Below are 11,273 nucleotides of genomic sequence, written 5' to 3' on the forward strand. Positions count from 1 at the left end.
ACACATTTTGATGCTAAAAAACTTGCGTTTAGGAAGCAGAATCTTCAAAATCATGATTTGGGAGTACGATAAGTTTCAGATTCGTGCTTTCATACACGAGGCTTCATGCTCATAATTGTGCTTCCATGCTCATTGGCTTCAAAATCAGAACTTGCATTTTAGAGCTTGTGTACCTCCAAACACACATTTGGATGCTTCATAACTTATGGTTAGGAATGACAAGCTTCAAAATGATGATTTGGGAGTACGATAAGTTTCATAATCAATCTTTCATGCTCATGGCTTCAGAATCAGAACTTGCATTTTCAAGCTTGTTGTACTTCCAAACACATATTTTGAGTATTCAAAACTTGCATTTAGGAAGCACAAACTTCAAAATGATGATTTGGGAGTACGATAAGTTTCATATTCACACTTTCATGCTCATGGCTTCAGAAACAAAACTTGCCTTTTCAAGCTGGTCGTGCCTCTAAACACCCATTTCGATGCTTCAAAACTTGTGTTTAGGAAGCACAAGCTTGAAAATGATGATTTGGGAGTACGATAAGTTTCATAATCATGCTTTCATTCTCATGGCTTCAAGTTCAAAACTTGGATTTTCAAGCTTGTTGTACCTCCAAACACACATAATGATGCTTCAAAATGCAGGTTCTAGTTGTGAATTCATGAGGATAAAAGCACGATTTTCAAACTGATCGTGCTCGCAAAACATCATTTTAAATCTTGTGCAGACAAAAACCCAAGTTTTGAGGCATCAAAATAGGTGTTTAGAGGCACAACAAGCTTCAAAATGCAAGTTTTGATTCTGAAGCCATGAGCATGAAAGCGCATTTTTGAAACTTATCGTTTCAAAAACACCATTTTTTATGCTTCAAAAATGTGTTTAGGAAGCACAAACTTCAAAATGATGATCTGGGATTACGATAAGTTTCATAATCGCGCTTTCATGCTCCTGGCTTTGGAATCAGAACCTGTATTAACAGGCTTGTTGTACCTCCAAACACACATTTTTTTATTCTTTAAACCTTGCGTTTAGTAAGTAAAAGCTTCAAAATTATGATAAGGGAGTATGATAAGCTTCAAAACCATGTTTCCATGCTCGTGGCTTTGAAATTAGAACTTGCATTATAAAGCTTGTTGTACCTCCAAACACACATAATGCTTAAAAACTAGTGTTTAGGAAGCGTAAGCTTCAAAATGATGATTTGGGAGTACGATAAGTTTCATAACTGAGCTTTCACGCTCGCGGTTTTGAAATTAGAACTTGCATTTTCAAGCTTGTTGTGTTTCCAAACACACATTTTGATAAGTTTTCTTAATCATGCTTTCATGCTCATGGCTTCTAAATCAGAATTTGCATTTTCAAGCCTATTGTACCTCCAAACACACATTTTGATGCTAAAAAACTTGCGTTTAGGAAGCAGAATCTTCAAAATCATGATTTGGGAGTACGATAAGTTTCAGATTCGTGCTTTCATACACGAGGCTTCATGCTCATAATTGTGCTTCCATGCTCATTGGCTTCAAAATCAGAACTTGCATTTTAGAGCTTGTGTACCTCCAAACACACATTTGGATGCTTCATAACTTATGGTTAGGAATGACAAGCTTCAAAATGATGATTTGGGAGTACGATAAGTTTCATAATCAATCTTTCATGCTCATGGCTTCAGAATCAGAACTTGCATTTTCAAGCTTGTTGTACTTCCAAACACATATTTTGAGTATTCAAAACTTGCATTTAGGAAGCACAAACTTCAAAATGATGATTTGGGAGTACGATAAGTTTCATATTCACACTTTCATGCTCATGGCTTCAGAAACAAAACTTGCCTTTTCAAGCTGGTCGTGCCTCTAAACACCCATTTCGATGCTTCAAAACTTGTGTTTAGGAAGCACAAGCTTGAAAATGATGATTTGGGAGTACGATAAGTTTCATAATCATGCTTTCATTCTCATGGCTTCAAGTTCAAAACTTGGATTTTCAAGCTTGTTGTACCTCCAAACACACATAATGATGCTTCAAAATGCAGGTTCTAGTTGTGAATTCATGAGGATAAAAGCACGATTTTCAAACTGATCGTGCTCGCAAAACATCATTTTAAATCTTGTGCAGACAAAAACCCAAGTTTTGAGGCATCAAAATAGGTGTTTAGAGGCACAACAAGCTTCAAAATGCAAGTTTTGATTCTGAAGCCATGAGCATGAAAGCGCATTTTTGAAACTTATCGTTTCAAAAATACCATTTTTTATGCTTCAAAACATGTGTTTAGGAAGCACAAAGTTCAAAATGATGATCTGGGATTACGATAAGTTTCATAATCGCGCTTTCATGCTCCTGGCTTTGGAATCAGAACCTGTATTAACAGGCTTGTTGTACCTCCAAACACACATTTTTTTATTCTTTAAACCTTGCATTTAGTAAGTAAAAGCTTCAAAATTATGATAAGGGAGTATGATAAGCTTCAAAACCATGTTTCCATGCTCGTGGCTTTGAAATTAGAACTTGCATTATAAAGCTTGTTGTACCTCCAAACACACATAATGCTTAAAAACTAGTGTTTAGGAAGCGTATGCTTCAAAATGATGATTTGGGAGTACGATAAGTTTCATAACTGAGCTTTCACGCTCGTGGTTTTGAAATTAGAACTTGCATTTTAAAGCTTGTTGTGTTTCCAAACACACATTTTGATAGGTTTTCTTGATCATGCTTTCATGCTCATGGCTTCTAAATCAGAATTTGCATTTTCAAGCCTATTGTACCTCCAAACACACATTTTGATGCTAAAAAACTTGCGTTTAGGAAGCAGAATCTTCAAAATCATGATTTGGGAGTACGATAAGTTTCAGATTCGTGCTTTCATACACGAGGCTTCATGCTCATAATTGTGCTTCCATGCTCATTGGCTTCAAAATCAGAACTTGCATTTTAGAGCTTGTGTACCTCCAAACACACATTTGGATGCTTCATAACTTATGGGTAGGAATGACAAGCTTCAAAATGATGATTTGGGAGTACGATAAGTTTCATAATCAATCTTTCATGCTCATGGCTTCAGAATCAGAACTTGCATTTTCAAGCTTGTTGTACTTCCAAACACATATTTTGAGTATTCAAAACTTGCATTTAGGAAGCACAAACTTCAAAATGATGATTTGGGAGTACGATAAGTTTCATATTCACACTTTCATGCTCATGGCTTCAGAAACAAAACTTGCCTTTTCAAGCTGGTCGTGCCTCTAAACACACATTTCGATGCTTCAAAACTTGTGTTTAGGAAGCACAAGCTTGAAAATGATGATTTGGGAGTACGATAAGTTTCATAATCATGCTTTCATTCTCATGGCTTCAAGTTCAAAACTTGGATTTTCAAGCTTGTTGTACCTCCAAACACACATAATGATGCTTCAAAATGCAGGTTCTAGTTGTGAATTCATGAGGATAAAAGCACGATTTTCAAACTGATCGTGCTCGCAAAACATCATTTTAAATCTTGTGCAGACAAAAACCCAAGTTTTGAGGCATCAAAATAGGTGTTTAGAGGCACAACAAGCTTCAAAATGCAAGTTTTGATTCTGAAGCCATGAGCATGAAAGCGCGTTTTTGAAACTTATCGTTTCAAAAACACCATTTTTTATGCTTCAAAACATGTGTTTAGGAAGCACAAACTTCAAAATGATGATCTGGGATTACGATAAGTTTCATAATCGCGCTTTCATGGTTATTGCTTTGGAATCAGAACTTGTATTAACAGGCTTGTTGTACCTCCAAACAGACATTTTTTATTCTTTAAACCTTGCGTTTGGTAAGTAAAAGCTTCAAAATAATGATAAGGGAGTATGATAAGTTTCAAAACCGTGTTTCCATGCTCGTGGCTTTGAAATTAGAACTTGCATTATAAAGCTTGTTGTACCTCCAAACACACATAATGCTTAAAAACTAGTGTTTAGGAAGCGTAAGCTTCAAAATGATGATTTGGGAGTACGATAAGTTTCATAACTGAGCTTTCACGCTCGTGGTTTTGAAATTAGAACTTGCATTTTCAAGCTTGTTGTGTTTCGAAACCTACATTTTGATAAGTTTTCTTAATCATGCTCATGCCTTCTAAATCAGAACTCGCATTTTCAAACCTGTTGTACCTCCAAACACACATTTTGATGCTAAAAAACTTGTGTTTAGGAAGCAGAATCTTCAAAATCATGATCTGGGAGTACGATAAGTTTCAGATTTGTGCTTTCATACATGAGGCTTCATGCTCATAATTGTGCTTCCATGCTCATTGGCTTCAAAATTAGAACTTGCATTTTAGAGCTTGTGTACCTCCAAACACACATCTGGATGCTTCATAACTTATGGTTAGGAATGACAAGCTTCAAAATGATGATTTGGGAGTACGATAAGTTTCATAATCAATCTTTCATGCTCATGGCTTAAGAATCAGAACTTCCATTTTCAACCTTGTTGTACTTCCAAACACACATTTTGAGTATTCAAAACTTGCATTTAGGAAGCACAAACTTCAAAATGATGATTTGGGAGTACGATAAGTTTCATATTCCCACTTTCATGCTCATGGCTTCAGAAACAAAACTTGCATTTTCAAGCTGGTCGTGCCTCTAAACACACATTTCGATGCTTCAAAACTTGTGTTTAGGAAGCACAAGCTTGAAAATGATGATTTGGGAGTACGATAAGTTTCATAATCATGCTTTCATTCTCATGGCTTCAATTTCAAAACTTGGATTTTCAAGCTTGTTGTACCTCCAAACACACATAATGATGCTTCAAAATGCAAGTTCTAGTTGTGAATTCATGAGGATAAAAGCATGATTTTGAAACTTATCGTGCTCGCAAAACATCATTTTAAATCTTGTTCTTACAAAAGCCCAAGTTTTGAGGCATCAAAATAGGTGTTTAGAGGCACAACAAGCTTCAAAATGCAAGTTTTGATTCTGAAGCCATGAGCATGAAAGCGCATTTTTGAAACTTATCGTTTCAAAAACACCATTTTTTATGCTTCAAAACATGTGTTTAGGAAGCACAAACTTCAAAATGATGATCTGGGATTACGATAAGTTTCATAATCGTGCTTTCATGCTCCTGGCTTTGGAATCAGAACCTGTATTAACAGGCTTGTTGTACCTCCAAACACACATTTTTTTATTCTTTAAACCTTGCGTTTAGTAAGTAAAAGCTTCAAAATTATGATAAGGGAGTATGATAAGTTTCAAAACCATGTTTCCATGCTCGTGGCTTTGAAATTAGAACTTGCATTATAAAGCTTGTTGTACCTCCAAACACACATAATGCTTAAAAACTAGTGTTTAGGAAGCGTAAGCTTCAAAATGATGATTTGGGAGTACGATAAGTTTCATAACTGAGCTTTCACGCTCGTGGTTTTGAAATTAGAACTTGCATTTTCAAGCTTGTTGTGTTTCCAAACACACATTTTGATAAGTTTTCTTAATCAAGCTCATGGCTTCTAAATCAAAACTCGCATTTTCAAGCCTGTTGTACCTCCAAACACACATTTTGATGCTAAAAAACTTGTGTTTAGGAAGCTGAATCTTCAAAATCATGATCTGGGAGTACAATAAGTTTCAGATTCGTGCTTTCATACATGAGGCTTCATGCTCATAATCGTCCTTCCATGCTCATTGGCTTCAAAATTAGAACTTGCATTTTACAGCTTGTGTACCTCCAAACACACATCTGGATGCTTCATAACTTATGGTTAGGAATGACAAGCTTCAAAATGATGATTTGGGAGTACGATATGTTTCCTAATCAATCTTTCATGCTCATGGCTTCAGAATCAGAACTTGCATTTTCAAGCTTGTCGTACTTCCAAACACACATTTTGAGTATTCAAAACTTGCATTTAGGAAGCACAAACTTCAAAATGATGATTTCGGAGTACGATAAGTATCATATTCGCACTTTCATGCTCATGGCTTCAGAAACAAAACTTGCATTTTCAAGCTGGTCGTGCCTCTAAACACACATTTCAATGCTTCAAAACTTGTGTTTAGGAAGCACAAGCTTGAAAATGATGATTTGGGAGTACGATAAGTTTCATAATCATGCTTTCATTCTCATGGCTTCAAGTTCAAAACTTGGATTTTCAAGCTTGTTGTACCTCCAAACACACATAATGATGCTTTAAAATGCAGGTTCTAGTTGTGAATTCATGAGGATAAAAGCATGATTTTGAAACTTATCGTGCTCGCAAAACATCATTTTAAATCTTTTGCTTACAAAAGCCCAAGTTTTCAGGCATCAAAATAGGTGTTTAGAGGCACAACAAGCTTCAAAATGCAAGTTTTGATTCTGAAGCCATGAGCATGAAATCGCGTTTTTGAAACTTATCGTTTCAAAAACACCATTTTTTATGCTTCAAAACATGTGTTTACGAAGCACAAACTTCAAAATGATGATGTGGGATTACGATAAGTTTCATTATCGCGCTTTCATGGTCATGGCTTTGGAATCAGAACTTGTATTAACAGGCTTGTTGTACCTCCAAACACACATTTTTTATTCTTTAAAACTTGCGTTTAGTAAGTAAAAGCTTCAAAATTATGATAAGGGAGTATGATAAGTTTCAAAACCGTGTTTCCATGCTCGTGGCTTTGAAATTAGGACTTGCATTATAAAGCTTGTTGTACCTCCAAACATACATAATGCTTAAAAACTAGTGTTTAGGAAGCGTAAGCTTCAAAATGATGATTTGGGAGTACGATAAGTTTCATAACTGAGCTTTCACGCTCGTGCTTTTGAAATTAGAACTTGCATTTTCAAGCTTGTTGTGTTTCCAAACACACATTTTGATAAGTTTTCTTAATCAGGCTCATGGCTTTTAAATCAGAACTCGCATTTTCAAGCCTGTTGTACCTCCAAACACACATTTTGATGCTAAAAAACTTGTGTTTAGGAAGCAGAATCTTCAAAATCATGATCTGGGAGTACGATAAGTTTCAGGTTCGTGCTTTCATACACGAGGCTTCATGCTCATAATTGTGCTTCCATGCTCATTGGCTTCAAAATCAGAACTTGCATTTTACAGCTTGTGTACCTCCAAACACACATCTGGATGCTTCATAACTTATGGTTAGGAATGACAAGCTTCAAAATGATGATTTGGGAGTACGATAAGTTTCATAATCAATCTTTCATGCTCATGGCTTAAGAATCAAAACTTGCATTTTCAAGCTTGTTGTACTTCCAAACACACATTTTGAGTATTCAAAACTTGCATTTAGGAAGCACAAACTTCAAAATGATTATTTGGGAGTATGATAATTTTCATATTCGCACTTTCATGCTCATGGCTTTAGAAACAAAACTTGCATTTTCAAGCTGGTCGTGCCTCTAAACACACATTTCGATGCTTCAAAACTTGTGTTTAGGAAGCACAAGCTTGAAAATGATGATTTGGGAGTATGATAAGTTTCATAATCATGCTTTCATTCTCATGGCTTCAAGTTCAAAACTTGGATTTTCAAGCTTGTTGTACCTCCAAACACACATAATGATGCTTCAAAATGCAGGTTCTAGTTGTGAATTCATGAGGATAAAAGCACGATTTTGAAACTTATCGTGCTCGCAAAACATCATTTTAAATCTTGTGCTTACAAAAACCCAAGTTTTGAGGCATCAAAATAGGTGTTTAGAGGCACAACAAGGTTTAAAATGCAAGTTTTGATTCTGAAGCCATGAGCATGAAAGCACGTTTTTGAAACTTATCGTTTCAAAAACACCATTTTTTATGCTTCAAAACATGTGTTTAGGAAGCACAAACTTCAAAATGATGATGTGGGATTATGATAAGTTTCATAATCGCACTTTCATGCTCATGGCTTTGGAATCAGAACTTGTATTAACAGGCTTGTTGTACCTCCAAACACACATTTTTTATTCTTTAAACCTTGCGTTTGGTAAGTAAAAGCTTCAAAATTATGATAAGGGAGTATGATAAGTTTCAAAACCGTGTTTCCATGCTCGTGGCTTTGAAATTAGAACTTGCATTATAAAGCTTGTTGTACCTCCAAACACACATAATGCTTAAAAACTAGTGTTTAGAAAGCGTAAGCTTCAAAATGATGATTTGGGAGTACGATAAGTTTCATAACTGAGCTTTCACGCTCGTGGTTTTGAAATTAGAACTTGCATTTTCAAGCTTGTTGTGTTTCCAAACACAAATTTTGATAAGTTTTCTTAATCATGCTCATGGCTTCTAAATCAAAACTTGCATTTTCAAGCCTGTTGTACCTCCAAACACACATTTTGATGCTAAAAAACTTGTGTTGAGGAAGCTGAATCTTCAAAATCATGATCTGGGAGTACGATAACTTTCAGATTCGTGCTTTCATACACGAGGCTTCATGCTCATAATTGTGCTTCCATGCTCATTGGCTTCAAAATCAGAACTTGCATTTTAGAGCTTGTGTACCTCCAAACACACATCTGGATGCTTCATAACTTATGGTTAGGAATGACAAGCTTCAAAATGATGATTTGGGAGTACGATAAGTTTCATAATCAATCTTTCATGCTCATGGCTTCAGAATCAGAACTTGCATTTTCAAGGTTGTTGTACTTCCAAACACACATTTGAGTATTCAAAACTTGCATTTAGGAAGCACAAACTTCAAAATGATTATTTGGGAGTACGATAAGTTTCATATTCGCACTTTCATGCTCATGGCTTCAGAAACAAAACTTGCATTTTCAAGCTGGTCGTGCCTCTAAACACACATTTCGATGCTTCAAAACTTGTGTTTAGGAAGCACAAGCTTGAAAATGATGATTTGGGAGTACGATAAGTTTCATAATCATGCTTTCATTCTCATGGCTTCGAGTTCAAAACTTGGATTTTCAAGCTTGTTGTACCTCCAAACACACACAATGATGCTTCAAAATGCAAGTTCTAGTTGTGAATTATGAGGATAAAAGCACGATTTTGAAACTTATCGTTCTCGCAAAACATCATTTTAAATCTTGTGCTTACAAAAACCCAAGTTTTGAAGCATCAAAATAGGTGTTTAGAGGCACAACAAGCTTCAAAATGCAAGTTTTGATTCTAAAGCCATGAGCATGAAAGCGCGTTTTTGAAACTTATCGTTTCAAAAACACCATTTTTTATGCTTCAAAACATGTGTTTAGGAAGGACAAACTTCAAAATGATGATCTGGGATTACGATAAGTTTCATAATCGCGCTTTCATGCTCATGGCTTTGGAATAAAAACTTGCATTTTCAAGCTTCTTGTCCCTCCAAACACACATTTTTTATTCTTTAAACCTTGCGTTTAGTAAGTAAAAGCTTCAAAATTATGATAAGGGAGTATGATAAGTTTCAAAACCGTGTTTCCATGCTCGTGGCTTTGAAATTAGAACTTGCATTATAAAGCTTGTTGTACCTCCAAACACACATAATGCTTAAAAACTAGTGTTTAGGAAGCGTAAGCTTCAAAATGATGATTTGGGAGTACGATAAGTTTCATAACTGAGCTTTCACGCTCGTGGTTTTGAAATTAGAACTTGCATTTTCAAGCTTGTTGTGTTTCCAAACACACATTTTGATAAGTTTTCTTAATCAGGCTCATGGCTTCTAAATCAGAACTCGCATTTTCAAGCCTGTTGTACCTCCAAACACACATTTTGATGCTAAAAAACTTGTGTTTAGGAAGCTGAATCTTCAAAATGATGATTTGGGAGTACGATAAGTTTCAGATTCATGCTTTCATACACGAGGCTTCATGCTCATAATTGTGCTTCCATGCTCATTGGCTTCAAAATCAGAACTTGCATTTTAGAGCTTGTGTACCTCCAAACACACATTTGGATGCTTCATAACTTATGGTTAGGAATGACAAGCTTCAAAATGATGATTTGGGAGTACGATAAGTTTCATAATCAATCTTTCATGCTCATGGCTTTAGAATCAAAACTTGCATTTTCAAGCTTGTTGTACTTCCAAACACACATTTTGAGTATTCAAAACTTGCATTTAGGAAGCACAAACTTCAAAATGATGATTTGGGAGTACGATAAGTTTCATATTCACACTTTCATGCTCATGGCTTCAGAAACAAAACTTGCATTTTCAAGCTGGTCGTGCCTCTAAACACACATTTCGATGCTTCAAAACTTGTGTTTAGGAAGCACAAGATTGAAAATGATGATTTGGGAGTAGGATAAGTTTCATAATCATGCTTTCATTCTCATGGCTTCAAGTTCAAAACTTGGATTTTCAAGCTTGGTGTACCTCGAAACACACATAATGATGCTTCAAAATGCAGGTTCTAGTTGTGAATTCATGAGGATACAAGCATGATTTTGAAACTTATCGTGCTCGCAAAACATCATTTTAAATCTTGTGCTTACAAAAACCCAAGTTTTGACGCATCAAAATAGGTGTTTAGAGGCACAACAAGCTTCAAAATGCAAGTTTTGATTCTGAAGCCATGAGCATGAAAGCGCGTTTTTGAAACTTATCGTTTCAAAAACACCATTTTTTATGCTTCAAAACATGTGTTTAGGAAGCACAAACTTCAAAATGATGATCTCGGATTACGATAAGTTTCATAATCGCGCTTTCATGCTCCTGGCTTTGGAATAAAAACTTGCATTTTCAAGCTTCTTGTCCCTCCAAACACAAATGTTGATGCTTCAAAACATACATTTAGGAAGCACAACCTTGAAAATGATGATTTGGGCTCTTGGCTTTTGAATCAAAACTTCCATTTTCATAGTTCAAAACTTGTGTCTAGGAACCAGAAGCTTCAAAATGATGATTTGGAACAATGATCAGTCTCATAGTCATGCTTGTGGCTTCGGAATAAAAACATGCATTTTCAAGCTTGTTGTGCGTCCAAACAACCATTTTGATGCTTCAAAATTTGCGTTTAGGAAGCATAAGCTTCAAAATGATGATTTGGGAGTACCATAAGTTAAATAATCGCACTTTGATGCTCTTGGCTTTAGAATCAGAACTTGCATTTCAAAGCTTGTTATGCCTCCAAACACCCATTTTGATACTTCAAAACTTGAGTTTAGGAAGCGCAAGCTTCATAATCGCACTTACAGGTTTGTGGCTTTGTAATCAAAACATGCATTTTCAAGTTTTTCATGCCTCGAAACACCGATTTTGATGCTTCAAACTTTACGTTTAGGGAGCACAAGCTTCAACATGATGACTTGGGAGTAAGATAAGTTTCATAATCACGCTTTCATGCTCATGGCTTTGGAATCAGAACTTGTATTAACAAG

This window comes from Cryptomeria japonica, chromosome 9 (assembly GCF_030272615.1).
Source record: "Cryptomeria japonica chromosome 9, Sugi_1.0, whole genome shotgun sequence".
Lineage (NCBI taxonomy): Eukaryota > Viridiplantae > Streptophyta > Pinopsida > Cupressales > Cupressaceae > Cryptomeria > Cryptomeria japonica.